The sequence below is a fragment of the Neofelis nebulosa genome, chromosome Y, assembly GCF_028018385.1.
Source record: "Neofelis nebulosa isolate mNeoNeb1 chromosome Y, mNeoNeb1.pri, whole genome shotgun sequence".
In the NCBI taxonomy this organism is placed as follows: domain Eukaryota; kingdom Metazoa; phylum Chordata; class Mammalia; order Carnivora; family Felidae; genus Neofelis; species Neofelis nebulosa.
Genome location: NC_080801.1, coordinates 1,688,837 through 1,698,398, shown reverse-complemented (window position 1 = coordinate 1,698,398; position 9,562 = coordinate 1,688,837). Strand labels below are relative to the sequence as shown.

The 9,562-nt window shown below is 47.0% G+C and overlaps 1 pseudogene; it reads right to left on the bottom strand.

Annotated features, from left to right (window-relative positions):
• Window positions 1-7,609: 7,609 nt before the first annotated feature.
• Window positions 7,610-8,504, bottom strand: LOC131503525 (uncharacterized; annotated as a pseudogene).
• Between the last annotated feature and the right edge of the window lie 1,058 nt (window positions 8,505-9,562).

The window sequence follows — 9,562 nt, the reverse complement described above, 5'->3', positions numbered from 1 at the left end:
CACACACACACATACACACAGAGTGCGAGCAGGGGAGGGGCAGAGAGAGAGGGAGACACAGAATCCAAAGCAGGCTCCAGGCTCTGAACTGTCAGCATAGAGCTCGACACGGGGCTCAAACTCACGAACCATGAGATCATGACCTGAGCTGAAGTCAGGCACTTACCTGACTGAGCCACCCGGGCACCCCTCTTCTTTAAATATTTGATGAAATTCACCAGTGAAACCATGTGGTCTTGAGGTTTTCTTTTCACACATGGTTTTGCTAACAAATTCAGTTCCTTTTAAAAGACAGAGATCTACCCAGAGTTTCTGCTGCATCTTGCCTCAATTGTGCTAAATTTGCATTTTCAGGGACTTTGTCCAATTCGTCTAAGCTTTCAGATTTCATTCATGCAATGTTACTTCCAGTATTCCGTATTTCCCGTGTACACTTGTAGAATACAAGTGAGGATGGCACTCCCTTTATCTCTGGTATCAGGAGCGTGTGTCTCTCTCTTTCTCTGTGGACCAGTTTAGGTAAGACCAGTTTTGTTCACCTTTTCAAAGAACCACATTTGGGCACTATGAAATGTCTCTATTGCTCATCTGGTTCCTGCGTCCTGGATTTTTATTGTTATCCTTATAATTCCTGTATTTGCCCAGCACTCTGTTTTCTGGGTATCCCCAGGTGGAAAATTTAGGTCATCAATTTTAGACCTTTCTTCTTTTCCAATATAAACATTTAAGGCTATCCATTTCCCTCAAGTACCACCTTATCTGATAGGTTGTATGTTTGTTTCCATTTGATTTTGAAATACTTCCTAATTTTTCCCTTGACCCATGGATTAATTAGAGGTGTGCTGTTAAATTTCCAAATACGGAATTGTGTTTTCTAGGAATCTTGTTATTGATTTTTAATTTAATTCCGTTGGAGTCAGAGAACATACTCAGTATATCTCAGTACTTTTAAGTTAACTGATACTTTATCTGTGGCCCAGTGTGGGGTCTGTCTCGGGGAGCTCACTGCATGCCCTTGTAAAGGACATGCCTTCTGCGGTTGTTGAGTGTGGTGTTCTGTATGATCCATGAAGTCAAGGTGTTCGCTAATGCTGCTCGTATCTTCTAGTATGCATTTATGTATTTCGATGGTTTTGCAATTCCCAAACTGTGTCCAAACTGATGACCTCGGGTGTTGTAATGAACCCACAAGTGTACCCTGGCATATTTAAACATGCTGACGTCTGTCGGACTCTGTGTGCATTAGTGCTGCTGAGTCTTGGGGCAGATCTCCCAAATGTGGACATGGACCATTATGCAATATCAAAATCTCATATTCATCAATAACACCACTGACTTATTCAGAAAAATCATTCAGTATTGGGAAGCTGTAAAGTTCATGGAGAAAAATGGAAGTTTTCCAAATTCTTCACTTTTTCATTTGTTACATTTTTATTTATTTTTGAGAGAGAGAAAGAAACAGAATGTGAGTAGGGGAGGGGCAGAGAGAGGGAGACACAGAATCTGAAGCAGGCTCTAGGCTCTAAGCTGTCAGCACAGAGCCTGATGCAGGGCTTGAACTCATGAACCACGAGATCATGACCTGAGCCGAAGTTGGTCGCTTAACCAGCTGAGCTACCCAGGTGCCCCAACATGTTCCAAATTCTAAATCTGATATCGGTTCCATAGACCTAGGTCTGAAACACCACAATTTGTCTCTCAGTCATTTTTGTTTGTTTGTTTTGTTTTTCAGGTAAGAATAGTGGTCTCCAAAAAGACATCGGTTTAATTAGCAATTCACACAATCACACAAATGTGTTTTCTTAGACAGCTGCCATTGCTGCAGATGTGTTCCAGAAGTACTTTCTGTCACATGGGCAGCAAAAGGGTATGTAGTCAAGTTTTGAGATATCATAAAGTTAATATACCCCCAAACTAATCATCTCTACTCCTTTCTCAAGAACATTTTCAAGAGACACCAGCTGTGTGTGCCATTGCACGGTGAGTATGTGGCAATGTGGAGTGATTGCTGGCAGTGCAATCAGGAGTGGCCCCTGCCACATCAGATCACCTCTGGTTAGAGTCCATGAGGTGTGAGTCCAGTCTTTGCCTCGCTCACCAAGAGTGTGACCTTGGGCACATCTTTCTATGCTGAGACGTAAATTTGCACCTTACACAACATTTGTGAACATTAAGCATGCAAAGCATATCAAATATCCAGCAAAGAACCCGATTCATATGAAACAGTTGAGAACTGGTGGTGGTTCTTGCTGGTTTAAAATTAACAAAGGGAGGGGTGCCTGGGTGACTCAGTTTCTTGAGCATCTGACTATGACTCAGGTCATGATCTCACTGCTTGTGAATTTGAGCTCTGCGTCAGGCTCTGTGCTGACAGCTCAGAGCCTGGAGCCTGCTTTAGATTCTCTCTCTCTCTCTCTCTCTCTCTCTCTCTCTCTCTCTCTCTATCTCACTCTCTCTCTCTCTCTCTCTCTCTCTCAAAAATAAACATTAAAAAATATATATATATATGCATATATATATTCATATGTATATATCAGCAAAGTGATCAAGAGCCTGGACATTAGACCCAGACCATCAGAGTTTGCACCAAGTCCCCTTTATTTATTAAGTGTAACTTTAGAGAAGTTACCTAATTTCCCTGAACCCCAGTGTCCTCATTGGTAAAGTGAGAAACAGTCATATGTGTTGCATGAGATCGTTGTGGGGGTCGAAGCAGTTAACATTCTGGAATGTTAGAACAGGGCCAGCCCATAGCCAGAGCCGTGCATGTGTTAGCAGTTGCTGTCGCTAGTATTATTAAAACCATCATTGTGCTGTTGTCTTTGGCACCAACATCATCATTGTTATCTAGGGTGACCAGTAGTCCCTGCTGGGCCCAGACTCTTCTCTGGTTTTAGCACTGAAAGTCTGGGGTCCCAGGAAAGCTCTCTGTCCTGGGAAAGCACTCCATTGGACCAGAGTGGGGCCCTGGGTCATGCGAGGCCATGCCCTCGTTTGAGTGCCCACCGCCTGTTATCACAAACCAGAGAGAATCATCATGGAGTTCATGTGGGCAGGCACCCATGGATGTGCCCCCACACACACACCCTCACACACCATGACAAGGACTCTCCAGCCTTCCCCTGGAGATGTCCAAGATTTACTGGTCGTCTGGGCACCTAGAAGGAAACATTATTTTGCCATAGGAACATTTTAGCGTGATAAACCCTGCAAGCGAGTCTTAGTTTCTGCTCCTCTGTTCTGGAAGGCAGCACCATCATTTAGAGGAGGCCAAAAGCTGTGAGTTTCACTCTTGCAAACCAATCATTTCTAAATAGAGCAATACCACAATCTTAATTTTCCACTCAATGGTGAAAGCAGTCACATTATTCAAAATTATTCATCAACACTTAGTGATTTACATTCTAGAGCAATCTCAGAGTACTTTAATGTATATATTACGGGCGAGATTTATGGTGGGAATTAAAGTATGGCAAAGCATTCTTTAAAATGGTGCATAAATCACACAAGTTTAAAATACTAATTATGTAAAATATATTCTGAATTTCTAATTTCTACCTTTATTTAACAATATTCTCATTACCAGCATTGGAAACAGGATAGGTGCACCTTCAGAAGCACTCAACCCTGAACCCATCTGTAAGGCAAACAACTTAGTGTTTTCACAATGCTGCCTGTGTCCCAATGCCCCCATTAAAAAAAAAAAAAGTGAATACTGATCATGTAAAAGTTACAATCATTGCAAGATAATGGGGCATGAAATTCCGTTCTGAGACAAAATCATCTCTAAAAAGTGCTTGAGAAGCCTTTGATGGCCATGAAATAACTATTTAAGTTAAAAAATAAAATGTAGGGAATATTTCTACTAACGATATATCTCTGGGGGAAAAAACAACAACAACATTATATTCACTTGATTTCTCTTGTATACCCACAAGGAGAACCTCTGGGAGATCTAGAACCACTTAATTTTCTGTAGCCATTTGTGACAGCCTGGTGGGCTTCTGGGAACACCGTAGGGTGTTCATTGCCTCGAGGCTGGAGTCTGGCCAGAGGACACGTTTACACACCTCCTGTCCCAGAGAACAACTCACACACACTGAAGACCAGGCTTTGTTTAAAGCAGCTCTTTCTTCCTCATTGCCAAGTAGTATTTTTCCATTGTATATATAAACCACATCTTCCTTATCCACTCATCAGTTGATGGACATTTGAGCTCTTCCCATAATTTGGGTGTTGTTGAAAGTGCTGCTCTAAACTTTGGGGTACATGTACCCCTGTGCATCAGCACTCCTGTATCCCTCGGGTAAATTCTTAGTAGTGCTATTACTAGGTTGTAGGGTGGTTCTATTTTTAATTTTTTGAGGAACCTCCACACTGTTTTCCAGAGTGGGTTATCCAGTTTGCATTCCCACCAGCAGTTCAGGAGGGTTGCCATTTCTTCACGTCCTCTCCAGCATCTAGAGTCTCCTGATTTGCTCATTTTAGCCACTCTGACTGGTGAGAGGTGGTATTGAAGTATGAAGGGAGGGCGGGGGAAGGGGGACATGGGTGATGGGCATTGAGGATGGCACTTGTCGGGATAAGCACTGGGTGTTGTATGTAAGTGATGAATCATGGGAATCTACCCCCCAAAACAAAAGCACACTGTATATGCTGTATGTTAGCTAACTTGATGATATATTTTTTAAAAAAACAATAAAGTAGCTCAAGATAGCCCCCTGCCACAGCTCCACCCCAGGCCCAATGTCCAGTCTCTTGGAAACATGGGGATTTATTGCACATTGGTGGGCAGGCTGTGTCAAAACCATGCTTCTCCAAGCATCAGTGTCCAGAACACAATTCTGTTGGTGGAGGGGAAGTTGGGGGAGGGATACAATAGGAATAATGAAACCCACCCACATTACTCTTCACAGTGGGCTCTTCTAGAAAGGTGAGCTCTTCAGATGACAGCCAGTAGACAGGGATGCCACACACACATAGAGTAAGCATTTAAATCGTTCTCCACAGAAAGGAGTAGTTTAATGCAAGGGTTTCATGAACCCTGAGGATGTGTCTGCCGAGTTAGATGGGGGGCACCTTAAGGCTGGCACTAAGTCACATTCATCTTTGTCCCTCCCACTGCACAGAGCCGAGGACCTAGCCCGGTGGGGCGTGTCAGTGAGCGTCTGCTGGCTGAACGTACAGATGAACTGTGCCCACAGATACCAGGAAGAGTGGCTCACTCCAGCTTCTCATCTGTAACAGGGCCCTCCTCACCAGGCTTGGCTCTAGAAGTTTCTTCTGTTTTGGAACTTTCACTGTGCAGTTGTCTTTAGTAGCATTCTGGACTCTGATGTCATGTGCTTAAAAATGAGCCAAGGCCTGGGGCCCCTGGGGGGCTTAGTCAGTTAAGCATCTGACTTCGGCTCATGGTTCATGGGTCCAAGCCCTGCATCCAGCTCTGATCTTCGTGCTGTTTGCACTCACAGTTGGCCATTTGTGGCCCACTGCTTCTTTTGGATCAGGGTGTCATCCAGCCTTGAAAGGGACAGGTTCAGGAGCAGGGTCTGTGCTCAGGGGCTTGGTCCCTGCACCACCGCTGGGAGCGCTGACCCACTGTTTTCCTCTCCTGGAGTAGCTGATTCAGATTAGTCAGTTAGCAGCAGGCACCCTGTGCCTACTCCAGGAAGAGCTTCATGAACCCAGGCTTACATCGAAGAAGAGAGAAGAGAGGTAGGCGACAGAGGGCAAGGGCGGGGCGGGGACACGACTTTCTTTCCCATTGCGGTTGTTTCTTCCAGGGAGGGGATAGCCCTTTCTTAACATTAACATCCATGACTGTGTTCCGTCCTGAGAAACATTCACCACAACCTATTGTGTGAACAAACACATCCATCACCTCCCTCACATAGCATTGTCTTTATGGGGATGCTTACGGTCTACTCTGTTAACAAGTGTCAAGTATAGGATATGGTATTGTTAACTGCAGTCGACCCCAGAACTTACTCCTCTGCACCCTTTGTCCGGCCTCTCCCCATCGCCCTCACCCTGGTCCCTTGTAACCACCAGTCAATCTCTGTTTCTGTGATAATATGTATGCACAGCGGTTGGGATGCATAATGAACCACCTGTGTCTGTTGAATGAATGGGCATCTCCAGATATATAATATTTCTTTGTATATGACATATGTAATATTCCATTATGCACAATGGAATCTTGCGGAGCCATAACAGGGAAGGAAATCCTGCCGTGTGTGACCACATGGATGAACCTGGAGGCATTATGATCGGTGAAATAAGCCAGAAAAAGAAAGATGGATACTGCATGGTATCACCTACATGTGGATTCTTAAAAAGAAGGCAGAGTAGGAGGAGGAGGAGGAGAGGTCCTTGAGCATCAGGGACTCAAATCCCTGTAGCTTGGGAGCAGCCATCCCCACGTCTGACATCGTTTGTCGGCCTGGATGGACTCCGAGGGTGAGTTGGGGAACACGACGCTGTGAGCAAGTGTGGGGTGGCGGGGAGGACAGTCCGTGGGTAGCAGGAGCACCCTGAGGCTTGCAGAGTGAGAGGACACAGCTAGCAGTGCTGTCACTGTGACAGACGCATTCCCTCCGTGGCAAGGAAACCCTGAGTTAGCACCAGAACGAACTGGAAAGAGTGCGGAGCCATGGCATGGCAGGTTTCTAAAATAGCCGCGAGATGGCCTAATTTCCCACGTTCATTTTGTGGAATATTAACTTACCGGACAGACGAACAAAGTGTCCGTTGTTCCCACCTAAGAGGCTCAGACCCTGGGAATCTGCCTGACGAGGGGATAACAGTCGGAGTCCCCGATGGGGGTGAGCATCACACCGCTTGCTCAGGCTGGGGTGTAAACTCATTCCAGGTAAGTAAACACATGACCTCTCACCAGGGTGGCCACATGCTCTCCTCGTGTTGAATCTGCCCCATTGTTGCCCAAATCTCCTAGTCACACCTGAGATGGGAACAGGTTCTATGCTTCAGGCATACCCTGGTTCTGTGCAGCCTTCCTCTGGTGATTAAAAAAGAAGCTTCTTTTCTAAAGTGTGTGAAATGGGTAAAGAAGGGGTGTTGTGATTGAACATGAATGTGGCTTAATTAAGCTGAATCTCTGTGCAGCCCTACAGCCCATCGGATGCTCCAAACAGGATTCCCTTCGGATCTTAAGAGGCTGAAGCTCCTTGGATAGGAGTGGACACAGTTGAACTTTGGATCTTTTGGTTTGTAATCACCGAGCCCATGACATTCAAAGCCATACAAATCCTTACATTATTAACAGTGATACGCTTGAATTTCTTAGAAATTCTTCGAAAATATCCTTGGTCAAAGCGTTGGAATCCAGTTAACTCGGAAAGGTGTGGGACTCAGAATACCCACTATTGCCATTGGTATTGAGAATACCAACTATTGCAACAACTTTCCACACATATTCGATCTTTCGTCCAGAAAGAGTGGCAGTCAAAAAAGGAGAGAAAGAAAGAAAATGAGGCGGGAGGAGCCAGAGGTGGGTGAACAGCAAGGAAATTCTAGCTTTATTACACAAGCATGGAACCAACTTCCTTTGGAGTGGGTGGGGGTGGAATAGCTTCTTCTGAAGACTTCAGACCAATGAGGGAACAAGAGAGAACATGGATCTGCCCCTACAGTCCTGGAGACATCTCAATCTGGGGTTAGGAAGAAAGGGGACCTCCCTTGCGGTCCAGGGGTCTCCTCCCTCCGCAGACCTGGTGCTGGGAGGCAGCAGAGGGCACAGCTGCCCCGGAGTCCCAGAAGGCGGCGCTGCATCCCGGGGGCGCTGGCCGGGACCGTCTGGTGCTTCTTCTCCTGTAAAGTGCACTAGGAGACGCGGTCCCGGCTGTCCCTAGTTCATCCCTCCAGGCACAACCCGTCCCGGGGCTGAGAAGTCGCGCGGCGGTGGTCCGCATCTCCCGCCCAGGCACTGGGAAGAGGCGGAGTCTCACCACGGGTTCCAGGTTCACTCCCAGGACTTGGCGCGCCTGGCGTAGCGCTTCTGGCAGGCTGCTCTCGACCCACACGGCGCCTAGTACGCGGATGGTGGGGAAGGTGGTCAACGTCGGGGTGGCCGCCCTTCCAATCTCCTCCAGGGTGCGGCCCCTGGAGCACGGCCCGGGTGCCGCGTGCTTACGGGGGCTGCTATCCTCCCGGGATGGTGGCGGCGGGGGCGGCACCTTCCACTGGCCGACCGCCACCGTCCGGGCTCCGTGGCGCCTCCGCCTGGCAGCTGGCGGGCGCTTCTGGAGGCGGGCCTCGGGGGCTGCTGCCTCCGCATGGCCCCTCCTGCAGCGCTAGAGGCTCCTCCTATGGCTGCTGGGGCCAAGGCCGCCCTGGGCCAGCGCCTCCGCCTCTTCATGCTGCTCAGGATGTGAGGCCGCTAGGGGCCGCTGCGCTTGCCAGGTCTCGCGGCCGCCTCAGGACCCTAATGAATTTCCTACCATGAAGCCAAATCAGGAGGCAGGCTGTGAGAGTTACACCGCAGTTGCTAGGAGACCAGGCGCTTTGTGAGGTCACAATGTCTGCATATCTTATCACGGTGGGCTGCCCAAAGCTGCCTTAGGTTTGGCTGTGTTTCAGATTATGCCCTTGAGAAAGACCTGCACGCAATCTTACCTGAGAAGGCCCATAATTGTTCACGAGTTCAAGAGTGTTGTCCTAGAGGTGAATGCACGGGTGCTTCATCCTCCATTCATTCCATCTAACATGAAATGACACTTAGCGGTGGAGAGTACACACAACTTGCAATCAAACATGACTCTAAGAGGGTTTTAGCTAATTAAGTGCCTTGTCATGCAACGCACTGAAAGCCAAATTGAAATAACTACCCTACCCTTTCAAAGAACACCGATATACTGTGCCTTGCTTAGGGTTCCATACGTGTGTTGCTACAGCTCACAGTTCACGAAGCTGTTCTTCACAGCAGCAGCAAACAGTTCGCCTAGTTAGTATCCATGCGCACTTTCATGCAGCTTAGGGAAGACTGAGTCGTTGTGTGCTTAAGAGCAAAGCGTCAACGAATTTTGTGTGAGTGGCCAGTAGGGCATTCAGTGCCACTAAAACCTATTCACTACCTACCAATTCATGATATTTCAGGTAAGTCATAGACAAGGTAGTAAGAGACCGTATGGGATTCCAAGGGTAGAAAACGTGTTACACCGTCCGTGTAAGTGCTTTTGAAAACAACCAGCATAGTCCATCCGTCATCACCACATACACAATTCATTCACAAAATACTACAAGGACCACCTACCATGATCGATTGAAATCCACTTCGGCATGAAAGGATGACTCCAAACTATGTGAATCACTAAAAGTGGTAAGTCATGGTAACAAGCAGAGGAGAAACTTGCCAAGGTCAACGTGATACATGTGACAGGCCTCTGTCTTTATTCAACTCCTTCTCTTAAACACACAAACAAAAGTTTCATCTACGCATCTTAAGCTACTACTACCTCACGCTCATAAAGTGCTGAAAATGGAAAGCTATCCTCATATTCAGTAACAGCAACCCCTGGATTTCCTTTTTCATTAAATGTAATTT